The following is a 6000-nucleotide window of genomic DNA, read 5'->3' on the forward strand; positions in this document are numbered from 1 at the left end:
CCCTACAACAGTAGTATTTTCCAAGGTGAAATCATGGCAGCAGAGCAAGTGACAGAATGAACTCTTGGATGTGTTAAACATTAAAAATAGATTCTGCAACTGGCCTTCACTGTAAAGCACTGGCACCAAATTAGAAAAAAGCCAGAAGGACTCTTCAGTGCGTGCCTGGGATTCAGAAATGGCATCACAGAGTACTGCTGAAAGAGAAAAACTCTAACTACATGAAAGACACGAAAGAAATGTTCCAAAAATACTTGTACATGGCAGAGAAGGCAGAGATGTTTGTTCCTTCAGCCAGTTGTGATGATGCACAGGGGACACACAGCAGCTGAAACAAGGCAAGCAAGCAGGATGCTGGAAGTCCAAATGTAGTCACAACAAGCTACAGACTTCCCCAGGGCAATGCAAAAGAAGAAACCAAGTAAGAACCAAGCTAAAATGATGAGACTGCACGTCCCCAGCATTCCCACAGCAGTTTAAATTGTGAACGGGCTGCCTGGAAAAGAGACTGGATTTCACTCAGTGCTTCCAGCACAGGAGTTAGTGGTGACAGCTGAAATAAGTGAAAACAGCAAAACTGGCACGAATGGGGCATAGGATGGGTGCACAAGGGAACCCAAAACACGTGCCCACTACAGACAATGCACTATCACAGCCCTGCTGAAAGATCATGCAAAAAGAAGATCATTCCCAAATAGGTTTCTGCTGGGATAAAATTATTCAGATGGTTAAACAGCTGCTGCTGAAAACAGCAATTACGTGCAAAGAAGTAAGTAATGGGAGTAATAAAGGCAATGGAATAATCAGAAATCTTTCCTAAAGTGCTATCCCATGTTAACAGAATATTGGATATTGAGGAGCCTGGCAGCTTCTCCTTTGCAAAGACCAAGCAACTCTGTGCCCTAAAAAGATCTCCTTCCCAAAAGTCAAGAATATTCTGTAACTTAGCCTAACCTAGCACATTGACAGGAATTCACACCGAAGAGTTACCGTAGAAAAGAATATCCTGATATCCTCGTGTTTGGGCCCTGCTCAGTAGACAGATGGGTGAGAGTGTTGTTTAGAGATCAAGCTGCCAGCAGAAGACTATCAGAATTGCCAGGCAGATATGTTAATGGGTCTCAGAGGGATCAGCATCATCATTTATCACGTTCTTGTATAAAAACATTCGGAGAAAGAGGAGCAGAAGCTACAGAAGGGTCTCAATCATAGTACCACCTCTACCACAAAGGGGCCTGGGGAATTCATCAAATACTGAAGAAAGAACGTGGCACTCCATGCTCTGGCCTAGTGGAAAAGGTAGTGATCAGTCACAGGTTGGACTCTGATCTCAGAGGTCTTTTCCAGCTTAACTGATTCTGTGAAAAAAAAAGAGGTAAAATCGAAATAAAATAACAAACCCATTCTGGCTCACTTTTACAGGTTCTATTTTAGCCCCCCCAAAATTTAAGAACTGCAGGACAGCTCTCTGTACCTAATGACACCAAATCAGTGTCAGAACACAAAGGGGCATCTGTAAAAAAAGCTTTACACCCAAGGTCTGACTGTTCTGTCCAAAGATATGATCTGAAGAAGGGAAAAACTATTGTGAATTACCCCCGGGATTTTACAAAAGCCATCTCTTACTAAAGGCTTTTGACTCATGCTCTTGAGCTCCACTGAAGAGCATTGTGCCTTCCTTCCCAGCACCTACACCCAGCACAGAAATGCAGAGGCAACAGAAAAGTTTCATCTGATACCCTTAAATAAGCCAGTTTAGTGCCATTTTCGTAGCAGGAGTCAGAATGAATCATTTATAGTGCAGATTTTCCCTTGTTCACGCCCAGGATGACATTCCCAGGGCAAGATGCCCAATTGTCCTTCATGAATACTTGAACTGTTTGAAACAAACGGAGCAAACATGACAAAATTGATATGAAAGAGCTGTGAGAGTCACACCACTGATAACTCTTGACACACTCCAGCATTCCCAGAGTGCAAGAATTTATCTTGATAAGCAAATCATGATTTGAAGTCCTGGAGTCAAAGCCAAGGGGGGGAAATGCAGGCCAACTGCAGACCTTCAGGGAAAGCAGAAATGGTCTTTTCCACTGAAAACTGTCCAGGTGTTTTCCTTGCTTTTGCTTTCAGATGTCTGGGAAGCAGGACTTGGAGCATCAGTGACCACTGCAGTGCTCAGCTGATGTTATCAGCAAGCAGGACAGTTCTGCAGGACAAACAGACAGGCAACTTTTTGGTAGTGATTTCTAGGAAGCAGGAGCTAAGTCATGTTCTCTCAGCCCTAAGGCATTGTCAGTCCCAAGGCTACAGCAAAACTAAGCTGGCAGTTTTAATGACCTTATTTTAGGATGCTGTAAGCTGGTCTCTTCTAGGAAGAAGACCAATATTGCAGCTTGTTTGGTGAAAAGGAACAATTATACCTTGCTGCCTGTAGGAGCATTGCCAAACTGGCATTTTAAAATAAACTGGTGCCTGGCTTATGAGGGAAGGGTGGCAGAGAGCCCTGTGCTGCACACAGTGTGTTCATGGGCACTCAAATCTCTCCAAAATCTTACTTTTCAGTTATGTGCACAGGCAGAACCAGAAATAGTACAATCCCTAAAAAATATAACCAGTTTAATCTGATCACATATTGCAATCCAAGGCACAAATGCTCAGTTGAACCCAACCCCTGGAAAGCAATGAAGACAGTGAAGGATGAAGACACAAGGCTCACAGTGAGGAACTACAGAGCTGTGAATGACCATGGCACAGGGAGCTGTCACTACAGATCAAACATGCAGAGATGCAGTTCCCATGTCAGCCTTCCATCACACAAGGAAACAGTGCCCAGAGACAAAGCCAAATTTGTTCTGACTCACTCTGACTGCCTAGAGCTCTGGACCAGGGCACTGGACACATCCATCACCTTCCCAGCCCTGCTACTGATGTGTTGGAGCCAGGAAAGTTGTCCATTTCTAACCCAAGGAATCACACTGGCTTCAAGCATAAAAGCCTGTGGAATCTGCTGATGAAGGAGATTCCACATTACAGTCACATGCTGTAATTCTGAGTTACAGTGGTACTAAAAAAAACAAACAAACGACAAACACAATAGGAAAGTCATACAATCATAGAATGGCCTGGACTGGGAGGGACCTTAAAGACCATCTTGTTCCACCCCCTGCCATGGGCAGGGACACCTTCCACTGTCCCAGGTTGCTCCAAGCCCCATCCAACCTGCCCTTGGGCACTTCCAGAGATGGGGCAGCCACAGCTTCTCTGGGCAACCTGTGCCAGGGCCTCCCCACCCTCACAGGGGAGAATTGCTTCCCAATATCCAACCTAAACCTCCTCTCTGTCAGTTTGAAGCCATTCCCCCTTGTCCTGTCACTCCAGGCCCTTGGAAATACTCTCTCACCATCTCATTCTTTACTGCTGTGAACTTTATGGCCCACACAAAACCAGGACTGCATTTCTTGCCCTCTTCCTGACACTCCAATGTACAAGAGGCTGCCTGTTTACAGGTTGGAGGAATCACAGCTCCAGGAAGGTGCTGTAAGACACAGATTACATTTCACATGCTCCCTCTCTTTAGTCATATCTTATTTTTATCCTGAGTTAGAATGAAATCTGTCCTAGAAATCACTGATGCGCAGTTGCTGTTGCAAATGTGGCAGTTTGCTGACAGCATGCTTCAAAATATCCCTGGGAAGGAGCAGGATGGAGGAAGGAAGAGGAAGTTAAAAGGATGCCAAAGGCACAGGGAAGTTGCAGGTGATCCAAGAAAACGCTGAGAGCCTTCCTATGTGCTGTAATTTCTTTCACTGCAACGGAGAAGAAACTTGCAGGACGTGATCGGTGCTGTCCTCCGAGACCTCAGCTGCAACTGCAGCCAGCATTAACATTTCCATCGACTTCAGCAGGATGAAGATCCCACCCCAAGCCAATCTGCAAGACAGATGTGCTTGGGGTGCAGTGAAACTAAGGACAGCACTAAATGACACGTCCCTGGCACGAAGCAGCTGGAAGGGATCCCCAACACCTCGGGGGAGCCGAGGAACGACCATCTCCCCCCGGGACATCACTGCACGTGTGGTACGAGTGTCTTAAATTGAAATGATGGCAAAAACTCTTGGGGGAAAATAAATTCCACAGGGGCAAACAGAGACACAAACATGACTTTTCCAATTAAAGTCTTCTGAATATTTTGTTCTCACTGGTTTCAGAACCTCCTAGGTACAGTCTGCCAAACTCCTAGAAATCGTTTTCTGCCCTGATAAAAACTCGGTTGGCTTTTCTCTTGGGTATATATTCCTGTTTAAATTAGCTTAGTGCAAAGTCAGGATGAGAAAACATCAAGTATTTTCCATCATTAATAAATAGAATATGGAAAGTAACCACAACAGCCTTTCAAAAAAAATAGAAAACAGGAAAAGAAATACATGGAGAGAATAACGTTGGGTAGAATTGGTAAAAATAAAAACTGAGAAGGTACTTGCTTCACTAAAAATAGGAACTGTTTTGATCAGAAAATTGAGATTTCCTCAATTTTATTCTGGCTTTTTGACTTGCTTTAATATGAGGTGTTAAATACTGCACCCTCCAAATGGCACCCAGTGTTTAACACTGCATTTCTTGTTGCATTTTCTGTATTGTTCTCATACAAAAAAATTCAGAAACAACCAAGAAAAAAAAGAGAAGGCAATACAGGAAGAAGTACCACCTTAGCCAGTTGAAATATGAGCCACCAGAGAAAGAAAATTTAGATTTGCTAAAATTCAGTAAAAATGGCAGGTTCTGTAAAATAATTTGAATACCTGCTGAAGTCTTTGTCTTCTTGTTGTTATTATTCTCTTTTCTTTCTATTCCTTGCTGGAATTGGGCTTTCATGTCTCATGAGTTATGATAACTAAAGACATAGGATGTCCCAGATGTACAATGAAATGCATATTAGATTATTTGGATTACAAAAAATAGTATTTATGAAAGTTCGTGGGAGAGATTTTCAAAGAAGGAACCTTCTGAAGTCTGGTCCAATCCCACACCTACTTGTAGGTTAAATACACACTGCTAAGAAATTTAAAGGGTTAAAAAAAGCTGTTTGTCTTCACCAAGGCATTGTGAAGTTTGTGTGTTTATAATACAAAAGGATATTGGGAAGGCTTAAAAATTGGGTGGTGTGAAAATGGTGAGGAAATATTTACTGATTTATGTCTTGTTTCAAGTACTTTTGGAAAGAGAAAGGGAGAAGAATGTGGGAACATAAATTCACAAACAGTTCTGCTACAGAAAATGAAGGTTTTTTGAGGATTTTTTTCTTTTTTTTCTCTGCTATTCAGCCATTCTGCTATAAACAGAAAACAGACCTGTGGGGAAGAGGGGTGGGATTGTGTGGGTTCTTTTAGAGAGGGGGCAAATACACTAATATTTTGATAGAAGTGCTGCCACTTCTTCCATATATCAATCTTTCTCTGGCACAGACCCAAGAAAAGAGTATTTCTTCCAAGCTGTTCCAAGGTATTCCCCCAAAAAAATAATGCCTGCACTAGGTTTCAGTTCATAAATAAATGAACTAATAGAACCTCATTTTGACCTGTTCACATCAAACAGGAAAAAAAAAAAAATTAGTAGGAATTACTACACGTTGCCAAGTCAAAGGGATGAAGGTACAGGAGGCCTCTTGAAAACAATGGAGTCAAACTGGTTGCTACTTAAGGTCATAATTCTGAGCTTTTCAGAGTCATATTAGCAAGAGCTTCTCTGTGATCACACAAATTAAAACATCTTGTTTTTAAAGGAAAGTTCGTGTTGCCACATTACCTGAGACCCTACAAAAATATCATACCTGTAAGATGGAATGGATTGCCTAGGCAGGGATATGCTACATATGGAGAATCTCTCATTAGGAACCTTATATATCAAAACAGCTCCTTTATGTAATTGGGAAGAATTTATCCCAAATTTATAGAATCCCAGAATGGTTTGGGTTGGAAGGGACCTTAAAGACCATCTCATTCC

Source organism: Manacus vitellinus, unplaced genomic scaffold (genome assembly GCF_001715985.3).
Source record: "Manacus vitellinus isolate BGI_N305 unplaced genomic scaffold, ASM171598v3 scaffold_66_pilon, whole genome shotgun sequence".
NCBI classification, from domain to species: Eukaryota; Metazoa; Chordata; class Aves; order Passeriformes; family Pipridae; genus Manacus; species Manacus vitellinus.